Source organism: Acomys minous, assembly GCF_964271855.1.
Source record: "Acomys minous genome assembly, chromosome: 11".
NCBI classification, from domain to species: domain Eukaryota; kingdom Metazoa; phylum Chordata; class Mammalia; order Rodentia; family Muridae; genus Acomys; species Acomys minous.
Genome location: NC_140492.1, coordinates 10,025,984 through 10,049,193, shown reverse-complemented (window position 1 = coordinate 10,049,193; position 23,210 = coordinate 10,025,984).

The window sequence follows — 23,210 nt, the reverse complement described above, 5'->3', positions numbered from 1 at the left end:
TGAAAAGGAGAGAAGGAGGAGGAGGAAGAGGACGGAGGAGAAATAGGTACTCTTCAGTATTTTAAGATTATAGGGACTCTTGCTATCCAGACCTGAGATAATGTCTTGAAAATTGCTTCCATTTCCAAGCGCAGAACTGAGAAAGAGGCAGCTTCGGGCATGCTGCTTTTCTTAATTTCTTTTGACTGTCACATTTGAACACTGGAAATAGGCTATTTTAACAATGTAGGTTTAGAGACCATTTCTCTGTAGAAAGACAAGGACACTTCCCAGGGGAAATCAGCATTTGCTCGTATTGGCTTAATTTCCTTTGAGCTTTCTGGGGAATGTTCCATATAAATGTTTGCTGGTTCTGTATGAACACCTCAAGGTGCGCTTTTTTTTTTTCCTAAATAGGGATTTGGAAAGTTGATCTAAATTGTGTTAATTATAAAAGAAACCCTCATTCATAGTTATGTGTACCCATAGTGTGAAAAAAAAATTAAAAGCAGTGTATCTTAAAACTTATTTATTCCAGCCAGGCATGGTGGAGCAAAACTTTAATCCCAGCACTCAAGGAGGTAGAGGCAGGTGGATCTCTGTGACATCTAGGCCAGCCCGGTCTACAAAGTGAGTCCAGAGTAGCTAAGGCTACACAGGAAAACCCTGTCTCAAAACCAAACCAAACCAAATCAAATCAACCAACCAACCAAACAAACAAACAAAAATACAAAACTAAGAACAAAACAAAACATAACAACAACAACAACAACAAAGAACCTCATTTATTCCACAAATACATATTGAGTAGCTGATACGTGGTAGCAGCATCTCTGCTCCCTAAAGAGCCCATCTTGAGGAAAACACATCATCTCTTCTAGAGAGGCTGATGGACAGTTCACTGATGGAAGTTAGCAGGTCACATTGTACAGTTCTCATATTTTCAGGATGAGAGTTGAGGTAATAGAATGTGTACCCAGATAAGAGGATTTGGGCAGATCTGGGGGTGCACCTTACCCATGAAAGGGACCAAGGACATAGGTGGCTATCTGAAGAAACCTGAAGGTCTTATAATGAAGAAAGAGGGCCTTCTTAGTCTTGACTAAGTAAGAAGAAATGCAAAAGGAAGAATAGTAGATGGAATTTATAGAAAAAAACAACTTCAACTTATTTTAGACTTTTTCTAAGACAAGATAGAACCAAGAAATGACATGATCTCCCCCAAATAGAGTCATAATCTCCATTAACCCACCCATCCATCCAACCACCCATCCACTCACCCATCCACCCAACCACCCATCCACTCACCCATCCATCCAACCACCCATCCACTCACCCATCCACTCCCCATCCACCCAACCACCCATCCACTCACCCATCCATCCAACCACCCATCCACTCACCCATCCACCCAACCACCCATCCACTCACCCATCCATCCAACCACCCATCCACTCACCCATCCACTCCCCATCCACCCAACCACCCATCCACTCACCCATCCATCCAACCACCCATCCACTCACCCATCCACCCAACCACCCATCCACTCACCCATCCATCCAACCACCCATCCACTCCCCATCCATCCAACCACCCATCCACTCCCCATCCATCCAACCACCCATCCACTCCCCATCCATCCACTCACCCATCCACTCCCCATCCATCCAACCACCCATCCACTCCCCATCTATCCAACCACCCATCCACTCCCCACCCATCCAACCACCCATCCACTCCCCATCCATCCACTCACCCATCCACTCCCCATCCATCCAACCACCCATCCACTCCCCATCCATCCACTCACCCATCCACTCCCCATCCATCCAACCACCCATCCACTCCCCATCCATCCAACCACCCATCCACTCCCCATCCATCCAACCACCCATCCACTCCCCATCCATCCAACCACCCATCCACTCCCCATCCATCCAACCACCCATCCACTCACCCATCCATCCAACCACCCATCCACTCACCCATCCATCCAACCACCCATCCACTCCCCATCCATCCAACCACCCATCCACTCCCCATCCATCCAACCACCCATCCACTCACCCATCCATCCAACCACCCATCCACTCACCCATCCATCCAACCACCCATCCACTCCCCATCCATCCAACCACCCATCCACTCCCCATCCATCCAACCACCCATCCACTCCCCATCCATCCAACCACCCATCCACTCCCCATCCATCCAACCACCCATCCACTCCCCATCCATCCAACCACCCATCCACTCCCCATCCATCCAACCACCCATCCACTCCCCATCCATCCAACCACCCATCCACTCACCCATCCATCCAACCACCCATCCACTCCCCATCCACCCAACCACCCATCCACTCCCCATCCATCCAACCACCCATCCACTCACCACCCATCCATGCATCCATCTCTCCATCCACCCATATACCTATCAAACTATCCATCCATGAAATGCATATTTATTGATGACTTACTTCCCATGTAACATTGTGCCAAGCCCTGCACACACAGTAGGAATATGGCTGCTGCTAGTATGAAATACATAGAAATGTGGACTGTGAGAATATAGCTCAGTGCTAGAGACCCTGGGTCTTCTTTCAGGCATAAACAAAAAAAATTAATCAGTTTTAGAAAGCCATACTGTAGGTGTAAAGAAAAGAAAGAATGTAATTTAGGAGTTTGTGAAGGATTGTTATCATATTGATCCTTTGATGAAAAACTGGTAAATATTTATTAAAACAAGACTAAAAAACCCTACTGGCTTATTTTTAAATTTAAGAATGTTATTGAGCACATCTAGTCACACATCTTGGAATATCTAAAGTCAGGGAATAGTAGGTGAGACACCATATTTCAAGTGATTGGGAATTCAAGGTTGAGAACTAAGTTGGTTTCTGATGAACTGTTTTGGTCTAGGTTTTAGAACATTCTAATTTTTTAATGGATTAATTTAAAGCAACAACAACCAACCAACCAACCAATCAACCAACCAACCCCCTCACTAGTAGCTTGTGTATCATACCCATTTCTAGATTCTTTTACATTGGCTTACACAGACCTTTTCAATGAGGATGAATACTGTGGTTGTAGCCAAAGAAATGTGTGTGACAGCATTACATTGCACTTACAGGTGAAAAACAAGACAGGAAAAGGTTATCCCACATGGTCCTCCTGGATTCTCAGATCCTTTTGGAAAAACAGTGAAAGTCACATGGATGTGATGGCCACCTTTTGTGGAAAACCTGTTCTAAATAGTTGTTACCATCAGAAAACATACAAAGCAATGACAACTCAGCTTTAGCTTTCCATTCCTTCTCTATAATTGTAGAGTACTTGTTACTCAGCATAACCTAAACAATCTGACTGGTACACTCTCCAAGCTGTAATGTTCTTATATCTAACACGAAAGTAATAATAATACCAAGGACCATTGAACCACGAAGCCACAGTGTCAGAATTATTCCCACAACCCTTGTAACTCAGTATATATGAGTTCTTTTCTGCTGATTACATTCTAACTAAAGGAATCCATATCTACATGATACTTTTAGTGCAAACATGCCTGCCAGGATGATGACCAAGACATTTTTTTTCTGCTGAAAAGTAAGTTAATAAAACTGGCCCAATTAACAGTATGATGATAGTAACTGGTCTGTGTGCTTTAATACTATGTCAAGAAATGTTACTACTTTCTAAATGTGCAACCTTTAGGATATGAGTGAATTTTTTCCTTCCCATTGTTAGAGAGAAATTGGATTCTGCAGGATTCTTAAAGAATACACGGCTCACTTATGTTACTTTTCGGTATCATCTATGGGCTTCTGTAAAGTGCAACATGGGAAATTTATCTTCTTGTTAAAATGCTTCTCTCTGCCAGTCATGCACACAGGCTTGTGGTGCTGAGTTCCTCATGAGTGGTTGTCAGCTGCTGCTAATTTGTTCTGGGCTTTTTAGAGGGGATGGGTTTTGTGCATACATGAACCTAGTTACATTTTGGTCCAAAAAATGCTATGGCAATCACAGTGCCCTCTTAAGAATAAAAAAATGTTCAATTGAATGCACACCATCCCCTTTCCTAAATCTAAATCTTAAGTCTTGAGTCTCACACCATGACAGATAACAAAGCATCATGATATGAATGCAGCATTGTCTTTCCCAGGAGGGTTGATGACCTTACCTAAATGCTGATCCATTTTCAGATACTGAATGATGACAGCTAGGTGCAAAGAGTGACTTATAGTAACCTAAGGAGCTAAATGAGGGCACTTAAAGGTACTTACAGTATTTCCCAGGGCACTCACTGCAAAACATCAAGTGGTTTTTGAAGCTTCCTAGGAATGTGTTATTGCATTAGGATTAAAGTCCCAAATTTTGGGCTACATTTTTATGCTTTTTTTTTTTAACCAAGTGATGTCATGCATTTTTATCATGTTGAACATGGTTAAGCCAAGGGGTTAGTTCCAAATCTTTTTCATTTCTCAAACCCTCCTCCATAAACTGCCAATTCACACAGCCAACTTTAGGCCCCATTTGCAAATGACACAGTATCTCATACTCATTTTAATTTGAGTGCAGCATTCCTTCTAGCTATTAAAACCAGAGAAGTAGAGGTCACTCTTGCTTTCGCCCTGGCAGTTTCCCTTTGCTAGGCAGTTGATTTTCATATGATTTTGCTTTAAGCTCTAAGCCATGTCTTTAATCTACTTCTGTGTAACTTCAGTGCCTAGGGATACCTAATCTCAAGACTTTGAATAATTTGGAACAGAAACTCTTGGCTGTGGAAGTTGTCCAGTGCCTTTCAGATCTTAAAGACATTTTTCTATACTCTCTCCACTAGATGTCAGTAGTATTTCCTCCTTAGTGACAGCCAGCAACATCTACAGTGTCAAAGGTGTTAAAGTACAAAATCACCCGATTGGACTGGCTACTGCAGCACAAGTCCTTGATCTTCCATGAGGTTTGTTCTCATATGCTGCTCCATTCCACCTTCCCCTGGCTTACTTCTTTCTTTCTTTTTTACTTTATTTCTTTCTTAATTTTTTTTTTTTTTTTTTTTTTTTTTTTTTTTTTTTTTTTTTTTTTTTGGTTTTTCGAGACAGGGGCCTCTCTATGTTAGCCTTGGCTGTCCTAGACCAGGCTGGCCTCGAACTCATAGCGATCCGCCAGCCTCTGCCTCCCGAGTGCTGGGATTAAAGACGTGCACCACCACGCCCGGCTCTTCTTTCTTAATTTTTAATTAAGTAATTTATTCAGATTACATCTAAATTGTTATCCCTCACTTGTATCTTCCCTTTCCCCCCCCCCCTCTTTCATCCTATTCCTCGGTTGTAGGTCTATGACAGAAGGAGGCCTCCTCTCCCACTATAAGATCACAGCCTATCAGGTCTCTTCCTGGTAGCCTGCTTACTCTTGCTCTTAGTATCATGAGGTCTTCCCACCAAGGGGAAGTGGTCAATTAGGGGACACCAGAGTTCATGTCCAAGTCAGTCCCTGTTCTCCACACAATTGAGGAGAATGTGGTGTCCATTGGCTAGATCTGGATAGGGGTTCTAGGTTTATTGAATGCATTGTCCTTGGTTGGTACAGTAGTTGAGCTGACCCACCTGGGTCCAGATTCACCAGCCTTAATGGTCTTGTAGGTTTCTAAGACCCTCTGTATCCTTCTATTTCCCCATTCTTCCTTACTTCTCTTATCTAGAGTCCCAGTGGGAAGTCTCAGTATCTATCCCAATCTCCTGCTAAGTGAAGACTTTCAGGGTAGATTCTGTTGGGCTGGTGTCCAATTATAAGTGAGTATATACCATGTGTATCTTTCTGGGTCTGGGTTAACTCACCCAAGATGATCATTTCTAGTTCCATCTATTTGCCTGCAAATTTCAAGATTTCCTTGTTTTTAATAGCTGAGTAGTATTCCATAGTATAAATGTACCACAGTTTCTTTATTCATTCTTCGACTGAGGGACATCTAGGCTATTTCCAGGTTCTGGCTACTACAAATAAGGCTGTAATGAACATGGTTGAGCATATGTCCTTGTTGTGTGGTGGAGCATCTTTTGGATATGTTCCAAGGAATAGCTGGGTCTTGAGGTAGCACTCTTCCCAGTTTACATCTGTTAATAATGTTCACTGGACCCAAATTAGCCTTTTTTTATTGTTCTATGCAATATTTATATCAATATTCTATCAACTCTCTAATTAAACCCAGGACTCTTTGCCTGCTCTTCACCCAGGACTCCAAGGTCTTGCACTATGTCTGACACTGAGGTGGAGCCTGGTTAATACTCATTGAATGAATACATAGGAGACTAAAAGATGGTGCCTCACAAATCATACAGTCTATAACCCCATACGTGTAATTGTGCTAGAATAAACTGAATCATCAACTAAAATTCTCTTTTAATTTCATTCATCCACATTGATGAGTTTAATATTTATTCTTATCCTTGACTTGTGAATACAGTGTGCCATGTTTAGGAAAACTCAATTCCAATCTTCAGTGTGTTTTTTAAAAATTTCAGCAAAGCACTATGTAGAGATTTTTTCTCAACAGTTCATTTTCCAGACCATGGTTATCATTACATACACACCTTAGCAATTTGACTATAATTTCCTTAAAGACACTGCTGAGTTCATCAAAGCATGGTAGGAAGAAGTTGTAGTGAAATCTTTGAATGGGAATAAAATACATTGTATTTATCCCATTGCATCCTCTCCTAACATCCTAGCAGTGGAAAGAAGTAGAGGCATGTAGGAAGTCTGGACCAAGTTCACACTTAGCTTCTTCTATGCATTAAGTGGAGCTTATTGGCAAGTGAGCCCGGAAATGTGAGGCCAGGTGCTCTGTGGAGCCTAATGCTCCCTGGCAGCTGGCTCACCACAAGCAGCTGCTTTAGACACATCTTTCAGCCTTTACTGCTTCAGTCATGGCCTGACATATTTTGCCTAATAGTCTGCATTTTCACACCCAAGAAGAGGCTAACCTTTAAAAGAAAGTGTGAATGGCAGCAATTTGTGAGGATTCTCCTTTCTGTTCTCTCCTATTCATATGTAAGATAATGTTTTCTATAAAGCAATGAGTGTATTTAGCTGGCAGTGGCAGCACATGGCTGCAATATCAGAGTTTTGGAGGCAGAGGCAGGTTGATATTTATGAATTCAAGGCTGACCTGATCTACATTAAACAGTCCCAGGATATTCGTGGCTACATATTGAGGTCTTCTTAAAAAAAAACTTACAAATTATCCTACACCTTTTTTTGGAAAATTTTTTATTAACTTGTTCATATTACATCTCAATGGTTATCCCATCCCTTGTATCCTCCCATTCCTCCCTCCCTTCCATTTTCCCCTTACTCCCCTCCCCTATGACTGTGACTAAGGGGGACCTCTTCCCCCTGTATGCTCATGGGGTATCAAGTCTCTTTTTGGTATCCTATACTTTTTGCTTATAGTATATGTCATAGACAACTTTGTTGATTTTACATGTGTTAACTTACTTATTATTCAGTGTTAAAAGGTAATTACTGCTTTTATACAAATCTTACCATGAAGGAAACTAAAGCATAGAGGACAAGTGCAATGTCGAAAAGTTCACAGCTAAATCACCGAGCCAGAATTTGGAGTGGATTAATCTGGATCTAGATTCCATGTTGTCATTTAAATTAAACTGAAATTAAAATAATTTAAAGTTAGTCATTGAAAAAGCCTCTGTAGTGACATGTGTTCACTCAAAGTCTAGTGCTATGACTTTCATCTATAGTGACTGGACGGTAATGTGTGAAACAGACACAGGGTGAACTGAGTCAGCTCCTGACTCATGTGTTGCTGTCAGAACTGATTTTTCAGTCTCAACAAGTGGGAAGTCTTAAAGATTTTGAAGACGCTGCTATGGTTAGTCTTAGCTTTTGTGTTTTCTGGTCTGCTTTACAGACCATCCTAGGAATTAAGGGGCATCAACACTGCTAATTTGTTAATGAATTGGGAAAAAGTTCTAAAATGGCTCCACATGTATTGTTGGTGTTCTGTATTTTTGAGTGCTGTGCTGAAAGTGGAGGTGGCCATGTGGGTATGCTTGCCTGAAAGCAAAGCATAATGTCTGCTGACCGCTTTACAGAGCTGACATTGTATCTATTCCTTCATGTCCAGCTTCCTTCACTTGAGAACTAACAGTCACCAAGTCCTTGTTTTTTGTCAGACCCAATCTGTTCTGCTTCAGTCTTAGGAATCATTGTGACCTTTGAGGTGGTCACTATTGTAAAACTATTCATTTTACCGAAGAGATCGCTTAAGAGACAGGCTGTAAGTTCTGTGAAGGACAGGGGAGGAACGTGAGAAGAGACTGGACCAGCAGAGTGTTATTCCTGTGAACAGCTCAGTAAGGCTGCTCTGAGGAAACAGCACACTCTAAATGGCAGCCAGAGACTAAGGAAAGGGGAGGAAGAACATACCAGACAGAAAGAAAGGTCAGTGGTCCAACCATAGACTCGCCCTTAGGGACAGCCTGGTTGGCAAGTGTGAGCAGGAGACTCTGTGGCAACAGGTGGGACATCTGAGTAGATCCCCCCCCCCCCCACCGAGAACTTGTAAATTTCTTCTGAGTATAACACACCGCTGGGGACCCAGGCTCAACTGTTCCTCCCTGGGCTGATTTACTACTATTCACCCACTCACTCTTCCCAGTCACGGGCATCACTAGGCAGAGGTCTCCACTTCTGCCTACACGGCCTACACACCCTGCTGTTCCTTCCCAGCCTGTCTTTCTGGCTGTATAATAGGGAAGTTCCTTCTCGCCTGGGTCCAGTCCTACTGGTTCTCTGCTGCTTCCCAGCCATACAGAACTCTTCAGGTACCAGGATGTTTTCCTAAGCTGACTTTGTCACTTAGATAAAGCTCACTCAGGTCAGCTTTACTCATGCCTCTCACTTCAATATTCAGGGAGGTTCTCCATGGTTTTTAGAGTTAAAAACAACCTACATAGTCCAATTTGTTTCTTATAGGTCCCCTATACTTTTTCCCTTAAGCACTTAACACAAACTTCTAATTGTTTGTTAATTTATGTGTACAGTATTTTTAACTATCAATCATCTATGTAATCTTCTATCTATCTATCTATCATCTAGAAATGTATAATATCTATCATCTATCTATCTAATCTATTTTTGTCTATCATTTTTATTGAAAGAAACTATCATATATAGTTTGCAAGGGTAGAGTCTACACATCACATTTCCATGGCTCTTTGGATACCGAGAGCCACTTCCAATTTATAGCACATAATAGGAACTCAACACCTTTCTGAATCGATTAGATTTAAATCCTCAGAATTTTGAGTGCTATTGTGATATGACAAAAAAAAAAAACAAAACAAAACAAAAAACCAAAAAACTCAATCCAGGGAGGGCAAGAGAATCTAGGCAGCAGGGTGGGTATGATTACAGTATAAGACTATGCAAACATAATAAAAAAACAGTATAAAAACAGATGATGTAGGAAAATTGGTTTGCTAGAAGCAATTGGGGAGTTTTAATAAAAAGTGAGGGCCAGAGAAGTGATTCAGTGGGTAAAATCATTGCCACCCAAGGCATGTGATCTGAGTTTGAACCTTTGCACCTTTGTAAGAACTGGGTGCAGTTAAATATATTTATAATCCCATCGTGCCTAATGGGAGATGGGAGAGAGATGGGAGAATCACATGATGGTCCCAGGTAATCTAGCCTAGAACATGCAGTGCAGAAGCAGACAGAAGAATACAGACATTGATTTAAGAAGATGGAAGGTGAGATCTTACTCTCAAAAGTTGTCCTTTCACCGCCACACTTGTATTAGCACTGGCCCTCTACAACACCTCCCCCACATGAATGTAATAGAAAAGTGAAAAAGAAAAAAAAAGGCAACCCCTTTTTAAAGAGGAATGGTAAAATGTTGCACCTTGTGCTCATAAATAGCACACTCAATGTTTGATTAAAGTTTGTTTTCACATAGCAGCTTAACAATTATTATTTCCAGCAATTTTGTAAGCTCAGATTATTTCAGGTTTGGAATGATTAAAGGAGCATGGAGAACCCCTAAATAACCTATGTTAGAGAGAAAGTAATTGACTTTAAAAGGCTAAAACTGAAGCTCACAACTATTGCAACATTCTCATTTTTTATTCAGCCCACTGTTCCTTATGGGTTTCTAATTTAAGTCTCCTGACAACAAAACACATTAAGCGCCTTCATATTTAAATCATATAAATTAAACAACATTTCTAATTATTACATCTTGGTTTAATTTTTTCCTCATGCTCATACATAAAATGCCATCTATTTAAAATATTTTCTATTTCTCAGAGTCATGAATGCAAATATTTTTTAAAGTCACATAGTACTAAATACAAGCACTACAAATCAACAGCTCATCTCCTTGTTCTTGTACTCCTCAGCCCTCTCCATCTCTTTGAGCTAATTTGTTCAGAACTTTTACATCTTGTAGAAGGAGGCATACATTTTATATAATGTATTCAAATGATTCCTGTTGGCTTTGCCAGTCTGAAATACTGTCTTTTGACTTCTATCATAGCATATGAGATTTTCACTCTTCAGCACATTCATGCCTTTTACTTCCATTTTTTTTCTCTTACTGTTCTGAGGTTGTTAGGTTCAATTCCTGTTCAGGGTGTATGTTCTACTCTGCTGGCCTGATGCACAGCTAAGCCCTGTTCTGTGTTGTACACGGTTCCCTCATCATATGCTTCGTTTCGACCTCCTCCATTGGTTCAATTTCTTAGTATCCACTGCTAGCCTTTCTGGAGCTCCTGATTATCTCTCTGCCTACCAGATGCCATCCCATATCATCATCCTTCTGCCTGTTCTGAAGCTATGCTTTACAGACACTCCACTTTCCTACTGGCACTGAGTTCTCTTGTCTATTGGCTGTCAGGAAGGAAGAGTCTTGTCTTGAAAATAATCTTCCTCTGGCTTTTTGGTAGCCAACCTTAAGATACAACGTCCTCCAGCTGATGAAGTAACTTCTACCTCCCCTGACTGCCTTTGCTTCTACTTACGTGGCACATGCTAATTACAGTTTTAGTGGAAAAAGTGGAATTAGTGGAAAAGTATCCAAAATTTTCACCTTTATCTAGAAACTCTGTGTGTGTGTGTGTGTGTGTGTGTGTGTGTGTGTGTGTGTGTGTGTTGTGTGTAATATATATGTAATATATTCCACTACAAATTGCTGTGCCAGATGCTCTCAGTGACCCACCCTCATGTTCTCAGTAGTCAGTTCTACACAGCTGGGACTCTCTACCTGAAGGTTCTGTTCTCTTCTTCTGTCTTTGACTGTGGAAATGTGGCCTGGGTGTGGTGGCAGAGTCAGTGACTTGGGGTGAACATTCTGGGGGGTAATTCTGTGTTTTTTCTTCCTGTAGCAAATGCTTGAGGGATATGTTGCTCAGCACTGCATGCTCATTGCTTCTGTCTCTTCTGCATTTCCTCTCCCAATCTTCCCTTGACTTGTGTCTCGATGCAACTAAAACCACACAAATCATGGTCTCACCATCTGTTTATGAATAGACCCCATGTCATCACTCGTATATTTATATGTAACATGCTAATTTTTAGCATGTATCTTTGTCAAACAAGGTAAGGGACAGATATGAGAACCTCTGTGGACTTTCTGGTTGTGTATGAGTGGCTGCTCATTTTGGAGAAAGAATTGATCCTCTTTGAGAAGAAGTGAGATATTATAAGATACACATTGAGCTGAAATGTGAAAACCAAACTATTCCAAAATGTATAACCCTCTGAGCCCTTAATGACACAAGTCTGACAGCTCAATGTTTGCAGATACTGTTTCTTAAGTGACTACTAAAAACACACAAAAGATTACCTTGAAAATAATGCATAAAATGCACATAAAATATAAATATGCATTGTGTTTAGAGCTACACTTCATCCCCAACATATCTATTAGGTATGCGTAAGTATACCCAAATCCAAAATTCTGAAATATGAAATACTTGTCTCAAGCATTACAGACAAGGAAAAGTCAACCTGTATTACGTGACCAATGTATCTCTACCTTGGCCTTGGTTGATTTCAGAGCACCATTTGCCTTTAAACTTTCTGTAGCATAATAGCAAAATTAGGGCAGGTGAGCTCCATCATAAAAATCCACCAAATATCCATTGGGTAAAAACAAAATGTGTTATTCTTCAACAATTCAGGTTGCTCTCCAAGAGCTCCCATAATGAGGAAAACATATTGGAGTCCAGTGAGATGGACACTTGTCCTAGGGAAGGGAAACAAAGCTCTCAGACCATTACAAAATCATCGAGCTAAAAATCCCCACAGGAAAACCAGATCAGCTTATCAACTTGGATTCTCTGTTTACTTTTTAAAATCGTAAAAAAGATGAACCTTGGTGAAACATTGTTCTGACATAAGTGTATTGTTATAGAATTATCTAGACAGCAGCTGTAAATCTTGAATACTGACTCTTGAATAGTTCAGCAGTCACCCAGGAGAGCAGTTGTCCTTTCACACCAGTGACATTAGTAATGTTTTATCTCTGTGTTCTTCTTTATCCAAACCAATCAGAGGCCAATTTGTTCTATTTCTTCTTTCCCCATTTTAATAAATTCCACCTAAGACAATTATTTCTATTTTGTCCTCCATCCAATTACCACAGATGCACTCTCCATGGAAGGGTGCCAAAAGTTGAAACATGCCTTAAAGCGTCACTGACAGCTACCCAGAGGACATGGTATCACATCCCAGACACTAGTACTGATGGGGCCTATCTGGGATGTTGAGGAACACTCTTGAGGAGCTATTCCCTACCAGCTAAAATTTTTCTCCTTAGACACAAAAGGGAGGCTCATAAAGCTTGGAAAACAACACAATTTACTAGATAGGAAAGATAAAATTCACAATATTCTTAAATCCATTCCCAAGCAGTAGCGATTGCCTGGGAAAAGGCTGACCGAGGACCTGCCTGTAACATGTATGCTAGGCACTCCAGGGATGCAACTTTTGTGAGTCATCACCAACCCTGGAATAGGCTTCTTAGTGAAAAGCTGCCTTTGAGTCACTAATGCTCCTATAAGTAACAGTCCAGCCATGCTCTGAAATTAAGCTCAATAGACTCATTGGCTAAAGAACATGGACTTTGGTAGAATTATTGCTTTAATCTGTTACTGAAACCCTATCTGAAATGAACAGACATTTGCTCATATTTCCTCAGGAAAAGTTACATGGCAAATGCAGAAGCCTGGTGCATACACTGACCTGCCTATCACTGTGGAGCCTCCCCAGGAACAGTACTTAGCTCTGCCCATGTCTCCTGCCAGGGTAGATCCCCTTCATTGGTCTAACTACTTGAGTGTTACTAGTGATGTCATTGAAATGGGGTATAGAACCCTCTGTTTGTGACTTCACCTTTACCAGTGCTCATCCCAGGACATTTTAAATGTAGGTTGTGTCTTTCCCAGTAGTTCTGAGAAGAAAAGGAATGGCTAATAATAAATGTCAGCCATTTCGACGTAAATTCTAAACACTATTGTGGGAGTTGTTTGTTGTTTTGTTTTGTTAATGCGTTGCTTTTCCAGGTTCATTTTTCTTCTGCTTAGCTTAGAGTTCTATTCATTGGTCTCTCTCTTCGTCAGTGCTGCTTCCACTTTAAGCAGGGCACTATGACTCTTCTAGGGGAATTTAGATGTATATAAGTTTCTGAAAATGAGCTAGAAGTTTAGGGTTATAAACTGCTTATTTAAATCATGAAGACAAGTTATTTTAGACAAACGAGGACTCAAAATAAGAGCCGATTTAGTCTTGCATTTTTCATACCAATGCATCTTATATCCCTATTTCTGTATATTTCAATCTCCAAATGATTCTCTACTCTACAATTTCATCTATTTCTTCCCATCTTATTTATGTTAAATTTATAACCTATTCATTTTGCACATATGGCTACAGGTAGTTGTGATATGAAAATCACTAAAAAGAATCACTGTGATTTGCTTACTACTGTCTCAAGCAAGTAGAGAAAAATGTGAGGGAGAAGGAGAGAAAAAGGAGGTCAGGGAGAAGAGAGAAAGAAGACAACTTGTAAAACTTCAGTAAAACTTATATGTTATATAGAACAATGGCTGAATTTAGGGCATATGGATATAAACTGGAGGTTTCTTATTCTAAAGCAGCGACTTGTGGGCATAGGAGTTGGCAATGATAAAAATGTCCAACATCACAAATACAGTGTATAGTTAGTCATAGGTGCTGTTATTTGCCTCAAAAAATAGACTTTTATTTTGCCTTACTTTTCTTTAACCACACTCAAAATTAGAGAAGAGAGACAAAAACCCAGCAGGAAGATAGAACAAAAAGCCCACAGAATCAAAGACGTGTTCAAACAGCCCAGCTAAAGTCATTGCACATTTCAACCACAGAAATATTTTCAGGTGATTCTGTTGTTTGACAAAACGTGGGAACCACAGGATCTACAACACTTGCGAGCAAAATTCAACAGCTCTAATAATAGTTACAGAAGTGAAAGCCAATTTGGATAAAATAAGGCATTGACTCAAGTCCTCTGAGAGAAGATTTTTGAAAGCAAAGTTTACAAAACTCTGGCTTGGCTTGTCCTTATAGACCTTTCAGCACTTATTCCTCAGTAGGAAAATTCCTATTCAGTGTATCTTCCCTGCTTAAAACCAGCAAATATGAAAAGGTTTTCATTCTTTTCTTTTGTATGATGGCTAAACAGCTATTGGCTGTTAGCTAAATGTGTTACTTTGAGTCCCGGGGGCATTAGTCTGGTCACTAGTGAGCCCTATCTTCTTGGGGTTTAGTCTAAAAATATCAACAAGCCCCAGAGGTAACAGGCACAGAAATTACCTTATAATTCATAGTCTATGCATTCTTTGTTAAATAAACATACTCTTATATACTCATATACTCATATAATACCTTATATTATATATTACATTCTATTGTTTTTATGTTATTCTTCAAACCTTTCAGCTTGTTCATGCCTCATATGATTAGAAAAGTACAAGATAATGGCAAGATAGATGTTTCAACAGTTAGAAGTGCTTGCTGCCTTTACGAAAGACCAACATTCAGTTCATAGCACCCACACACTACAACCATATGTAATATCAATTTCAGGGCATCTGATCAATTTTCTTTTGGCACTTTCACACAGTGGCATGCATTCACACACAGATAAAGTAAATCTTTATAAGAAAGAAAGCTAAAATGTCATTTCTATGTTGACATTATTTTCAGAACATATAGAATGGCCTTCCTCCATGGGTACCGACAGTCAATATTTTGATCTCATCTTTAAGTCACGTTTGTAGATCACGTTCAAGTCATGTTCTTGAACAAATCAAATCTGATGAAGAAGAAGATGATGATTGTGATAATGATGATGATCTTCAACCTAATAAATTTTTTGTTTTCTTTCATTTCTTCTTGAGAGATAAGCCTTGTTGACTTGTTTTGGGGACCTCTGAGATCGGTGTTGTCTATGATTCTTCTCCTTTTGACCTTCCATGCCTATTCTTCAGATTCTTCTGATTTGCTCGTTTGCTCACCTCACTGAGACTTCAAAATCTTATGTGCTCAAATGTGTACTGATAAACTGTATAAAGTCGCCCTATGGAAAAGGCTGGAGGAGAGTGTGTGGTTGGGTCAAGTTAGTACAAGGTTGGTGGGATTCTTGCATAAAATAGTGACATATGATCCTACAGTGTGATGATAGACAGAGTTGGATGGAACAGAGGAGAGACACAAAATTAAGCTGTCTGGAAGCATCTTTCCTGATTTGGAGTTGGTGAGTGAAGAAGGAGATGTCACGGGTGACACTCCAGCTTCTGACTAGGGACATCTGCTCATCATCAGTAACCTTGCATGGGACACAGCGGGAACATCAGCTTCAGGGAACAGTGATAGAAGTTAGATTTGGGGCTTGGAAATTAACATTTCTTTGGTACATTTTTTATAGAAATTATAGCCATGGAGATGCATAAATTTTATGAAGCATATATTTGAAGCCTACCACAGCACGTGTCCTAAATTCTGAACTAGAAAGGACTTCAAACTCAAGATTCAGTTTGGTGGGCAATATAGTTCATTGTTCTGGAAGGCTCCTTGAAATGCCAGGGCAAAAGAGTCACACTGTATCTCATAAATATAATCGCCAGAACATGGAAACAGCCTAAGTGCCCCTCAGTAGAAGAATGGATAAAGAAACTGTGGTACATATACACTATGGAATATTATTCAGCTATTAAAAACAAGGATTTTCCAAAATTTGTGGACAAATGGATTGAACTAGAAATGATCATAATGAGTGAGCTAACCCAGAAGCAGAAAGAGTCAAATGGTATATACTCACTTATTACCGGACACTAGCCCAAGGGACAGGTCCCATGAAAGTCTGCACCTACCAGGAAATGGGGATAGAGGTGAGGACATCCTATTGAGACTCTAGATGAGGAAAATATAGAGGATAGGCAAGTAGGGGGACCCAGAGGGTCCTAGAAACCTACAAGAAGAACATTATGATGGCTAGATCTGAGCCCAGGGATTCTGCTTGATCTAAGGCACCAACCATGGACAAAACGGGCAGTCATCATCAAACCCCTACCCAGATCTAGCCAAGGGACAGAACATTCTCCACAGCTAAGTGGAGACTGGGGACTGACTTTCACAGGATCTCTGGTGCCCCATATTTGGTCATGTCCCTTTGTTGGGGAGGCCCAATGGCACTCGGAGGAAGGATAGCAGACTACCAAGAAAAGACTTGATACCCTACCACCATATTCAGGGGGAGGAGGTCCCCCACAGCCACAGTCATAGGGAAGGGGGATTGGGGTGAAAGTGGGAGGGAGGGAGGAATGGGAGGATGCATGGGATGGGATAGAAAATGAGATGTAATAGGAATTATTTTTAATTTTCAATAAAAATGTGTTATTATTTAAAAAAAAACTATCTTTGAAGACATCTTTACATAGAGATATTTCCTTGAATCTCAGGTCTCCATACAATGTCTAATTGTTTTCTGTAGTTATATAAACAACATTTTTTTTTAAAGTTCCTCAGTTACCATCCTTCAAAAAATAACAAAAACTCTGCATGTTTTATTCACACAGACAGGAGGAGGCTTGGGCCTGGGTGGTTTCAGGGTTGCCTATCACAATATATCTCCAATTTACCTAGTAAGGACATAATATACTTAATCAATATAAATCATATATCATGTGTTTCTTCTTTATTTCTTTAATGAAGAACCCTTTATGGGTATGTTAGGATATATTTAAATAAATGTGGAACATCACAAATGTAGAGAACATTTGTGTTTGTGAGCTGCTGATGACCTTTGTATCTTCTTCAAAATCACTTCTCTTTCAGTTTATCTTGTACTTAAGCAATTTTAGCTCATTTGAAATCAGCGGTCATTTCTTTCCTTGATTTGAATAATTTTGTTTCTTTTTTTTTTTTGTTTTCATGTGTTGCTAATTGCTTGAAATATGTTAAGCTGTGCAATCACAGTCAAGCAGGATGTCCAGTCTGTCAAAATACTAGCTTCAAGCTTAAGTGCTGAGCATATAAAGGAGAATGAACAAGTCTGTAATCTCTTAAAAAAAGACAAGGGTATGTGAAAGAGCCAGGAGGAAGACACGCGATGACACTTACTGCCACATGATCTTCAATGTTGTATAGACTCTATGTGACCTATTTCCAGAACTTAGACTCTGCAGATACTGGGGGTAGAAGCTGGAGACTTGTGAAAGAAACAAAAGGCATCCAGATCGGAGACAATGAAGTTAAACTGTCTTTGTTCACTGAGCACATGATTTTATGTATTGAAAAATACAAAATACACTCTTAAGAAGTGTGAGAGGTAATGATTAGCTTAGGAAAGTGGCGCAGTATAGTATCAGTGCATGCATTAAGGTGTTTCAGTCTGAAAACAATCTGAAAGAGAAATTTGAAATTCTTATCTATAAAAATTATGAAAATTTAAGAAACAGATTTATCAAGAACTTGAAGTAGTTATTCAACAAAAGCTATATAACATAAATAAAATAAATTGAAGAATGTGTTATTTAGTTTTATTCATGGAGAAACACATCACCAAGGCTATCTGTAGAAGAAAGAGTTGATTACGACTTACACGTCCAGAGGGTTAGCATCCATCATCATCATGGCAGGGGCCATGGCAGAAGGCAGGCAGGCACATCACTGGAACAGTAGCTGAGAGCTTCCATTTAGAAACAGCAATCACAAGACTATAGAGTTAGAGAGATGTAACTGGGAATGCTGTGGGCTTTCGAAATCTCAAAGCACGCAATAATAAAACGCTTGTCCAATGAGCCTTTACCTCCTAAACCATGATTGTGAAGGGAGAGAGGACTTTCATACACTATCAACGAACACAGCATCAGTGCAACCCTGTGAAATAAATCATGATGCACTCTTGAAAATGTGATAACATCATTAGTACACACGCACATACACACACACAGGTGATAACAATGGTGCTGACGAGTAATCTGTATTTCATTGTTCATTGCAGCAGCAATGGATCTTAAGAGCACACAAACTTTAGAGTAAGAAGTAAATCTGACCTATACAACATTACTTACTACTTAGTCATGATATTATGTGTTCTTTTGTTACTATCACATAGGTGGTCCCCAAAGATGTCAAGGAAAGTTAAGCAAGCACAGAAAAACAATTCTGTGATCTCACATGCATGAGGCATCTAAGATGTAGAGAGTGATCATCACTGTAGGCTTGGGAGAATAGAAAACAAGGAAGAAAAGGCCAGTGTTTGTAAATGGGTACCAAGCTGCAGTTGACCTTGAGAATCGTATTTTGGTGTCCTACAGAAGTGTAGAGTTCGAGATAGTGATAATGCATTATACACTATAAAATTGATTTTAAAATTGATACTCTTATTACTGGATATAACTGATACTTTGAAAAGCAGTGATGAGTTAATACCTTGTCTATACCACTCAGTAGACTCCCATGTGTTGACACGCTGTTCTCACTTCATAGGTGTTTGCAATGATAATGTTTAAATCAAAGCTAAGAAGAGCATATAAGTTTTTGTAGTCCTTCACAAAAAATTTTAAACATTAAAATTTAGTTGATTTAAATTTGGTGTCTCTCTTTTAATAATATGTACACTTGAGAATTTAACCATTAGATTAATGGCTTAAATTAATTAAATAATCTTCGAACCACCTAGAGGAAATTTATAACTTTTCCGTAAAGAACAACTTCTTGAACTTTAAAGTATGAAACATTCTTGAAAAGCTATGTGGTGAATTTTTAACTGTATCCAATAGGACTACTACACAGAAAATGAGAAAATTTTCCTTTAATTAGAATGACAGTGGGAATTTAGGCAGGCAGAATTTAATGTAATTAAAATGGGCAAATCATTATTTAACAGGAGTCATGCCACATTTCTTGATGAAAACACAATGAGGATCTTTAATTTCAGATTAATCAATAATTTTATTTTTATATCCCTCCTGAGCCTATTCTAATTAAAACAGAATGGAGGATAAGTTCCAGGAAGCAGTGAATACTTCCCTTGTCTGAGTAATCTTTTGCTTAAGACATTTGCTTACACTGTAAAAAAAAAGTCTTGAAAAACAGTAATTTAAAAACCATTATGAATGTAGGGAAACAAGAATGTTGAATAATTAATAAGATGCAGGAATGAGGGGCAGGACTTAAAGGGTAGAAACAGCTAGACGATTTATTCTACACACGTTACTTCTAGTGACACTAAAAAATATAAAAAAATTCATAACAACAGTGAATATGTAAACCACAGAGATAACCATTTCTTTCTAGGGCTTATCCACATGAGAATTGCCATTGGAGAAGCCCTACCATATTCAGAATATTGTGTGTGATGGGAACTGCTTTGATGTGAGGGTTTGTGTCTCATTTAGTGTGCTGTTTGGTACTGTGTTAAGTTGATGTCCCTAGGAGGGCTGCTCTGTTCTGGGTGGATCTCAGTGAGAGGGGATGTGGTGGTGGGGAACTGGGAGTAGGGGGAGGGGAAGCTTTGGTCAAAAGGTATCATATAAGAGAATAAACAAAAAAACTGAAAAATAAAATACTTTGTCATGTGTTTTTACCACTTGACAGTTTATCTATACTGTCTTCCAAATGTCTCCATACTAATAAATACTATACCCTCGCATAGTAAGTTGGTCAGAGACTCTCACTTCCTGTGGTTGTGTTAACATTTTGTAAGCAATCTCCTTCTATTGGTTTAGTTGCTTGTAGTGTTTAACTCTGTAAATGATATTTTAGTTGACAAATCAGAATTGTATGTGTACGCTGGCTACAACAAAGTTTTTTGAGATATATGTGTATGATATATTCATATATGTGATTTTATGATTAATCAACTAATCAATATAGCTAGTACCTCATTTGTATAATTTTATGGTGAAACATTAAAAAATGCTGCTAATAATTTTGAAATATGTAATATATTAGTATAAGACATTTGCCATGCTGTGAAATATGTATTTAAATTTTTTCTCTTATCTGAAATTTTATGCCCTTTGACCAACAAATATTACTGATATTTTCTATTAAAGAACAGAAATTTTTTCCCTGGTCATTTTCTCATTGTTCATGGTAGATTTAAACTGTAAAATGTGCATTGAAATTGGATGGCAATTTCCTCAGCTTTGAGTCTCCTAATTGTTCATAAATTTAAGATTAAGATCCTTAGTGTATTAAGCAGACAAAACATACATAAAACAGTTGCATTATACTGTGCTGGAAAAAAATATTATTAATTTGGTTCTATCTCACAATATACAGGAAAAAGTCTTGCTTGATGAGAAATATGCTTTCAGTGTGCCATTTGAAGGGATAGAACTTTTAATTCATTATTGAAAGTATTCCTGAGAAATAGCTTTAAATGTTATTCAGTCCCACTATTGAGTATGTGAATGCTGCTGTTCTCTCAGGGTGGAGAATGTGAGAATGGGAAAACTTGAAGCCTAGAACTTATTTCTTTCTATTTACTAACAATAATCTTGGGTGATGGGTTGAGAGCATAATGTGGACAGTTGTTTCATATGCATGATGTATTTTAATCCTCACCCTTGTGATCTGGGTACTAATTTTTTTCCAAGGCATGACCCACAGGTAGATTGTCCAAGCAAACAGCCTGAACCACTCATTACAAAAAGCCTGAGTTAAGAGTCATACCTGAGAGAGAATCTAACTAGTCACATGGGCTTCTCCTTATTTTATGGTCTAGTGTTTAGGCTTGTCTTTGTGCATTATTATAGAAGGATATATATATATATATATATATATATATATATATATATATATATATATATTGTGATTTGAATGAGACATATTCATATAGGCTCAATATTTGGACAATTGGTCCCAAGTTGGTGTCACTTCTTGGGGAGGTGATATCCCCTTGCTGGTACAGATAGTACACTTGGGGTGGGGTTTAATTATTTGTAGTCTAACCCCATGCCAAAGTCTCTCTCTCCCTCTCCTCTCTCTCTCTCTCTCTCCATCATGATTGAGAGATGTGATCTCTCAGCTTCCTGATCCTATACCATGACTACTTCTTGCTGTCATACCTCTTGCCATGATGTAGTCTTATACATCTGTAATTATAAGCCAAAATAAACTTTTTCTTCCATGTGTTGCCATGGTTATGGTGCTTTATCATTGCACCAGAAAAGTAACCAATACATAAAGTTGTCTTGTGCTGATTCAGTCAAGGTTAATTTCTCTTCAGTAATTTCATCCTTTACATTTTATCTCCACATTTATCCAAAAGTAGTCATACATGCTAATGTATGACTCAGAAGCAGACAGAAATAGTACTTCAACTAAATAATCTAACGGACTTGAGACTGTGTGGTCTTAATGTCTTATTGCTTTAAGAGAAATGCTGCTTTCCCACTTATAAAATAATATGCAGTGAGGAATACATGGTTCTGGTTTTGAAGGACTTTGGCACCTCTGTAATTTGATGATTGTTTATGGTAGGTTTTTCCCCCGAGAATGGTTCTCCATAAAGAACAGTACTCATTGGTTCGCATGAGTGCTCAGTGATTGGGGTTGGTGTTGATTTCCATTCCCACAGGACGCTCACTGAAGCAAGGATGAGACATCATTTGGAATATGATTCCAGGATGCAGAAGATAAGTGGAGTGTTAAGAAGGAGATGCAGTGAGGCACCGCTGCAGAGGGTGTCTATGAAAGGAACACCATGCACTGGTGGGAGTGACTGTCTACTAGAGGGCTGCTGGGGACCTTGTGAGTTGGTACTTCTGTGTCAGGGTTGACTTAGCCATTTCCAAAAGGCTGTACCCATTTGCAGAATAGGTACCGGGTATCAAAGAATGCACCTAGACACAGAGATGAAGATGCCAATGGGGATGAACCTGGTCACTTCAAAAGAGGTAGGAATAAATCTAAAAAAAGTACAGGGGTCATGCTAACAAGCATAACTTCTGGGGTAAGAGTTACCCAGAAGCACATGCAGCATTTTAGCTTTAGTGTTAGTTTTGTTTTCATGGTTACTGCATGGTTACCACCATCTTCTAGCTTGTCCTCATAAACTTCCTATGACAAACGTAACTGTATTTTTATAAAGCTCAGGTTTCCTACAGGTGCCTTCATGTCATTATTATGCCAAATTTGAGGTTGTTTTATTGTATGTTAGAACATACCTTCAAATACCATGAAACTGTAGAGACATGTATCCTGAGAGATCTCTACAACTACAACAGAAGACTCTAGAAGTACAAATGGTGACTTGTGACTTTTTTTCTGGCTGATGTTAAAGAAATTCATTTACCACAACTGAAGTTCTAATTCTTTAATAGCAGCCATTTTTAACTTTATTTTCACAGAACCCCAAGAACCCTTAGAAATATCGTAAAATCCTCAATGGAAAACATACGTGGAAACAAGAGCTAACAGACTTAGAAATCAATACAAAGTGAATTTTACTTTCAAAGTGTAGATATAGAATGAAGCAATTTTAGGAAGGAGCTCATCTAATAAAATAAAATTAAAATATAGATGTCATTATTTGTGATGTGTATTAACAACTAGTGTTGTGGAGCATTGAGGGAATAAATCATAGACAGAAGAACCATGAGAAGAATAAGTGGAGTGACCAAAGTTCTAATATCTTGAAGAAGTAGA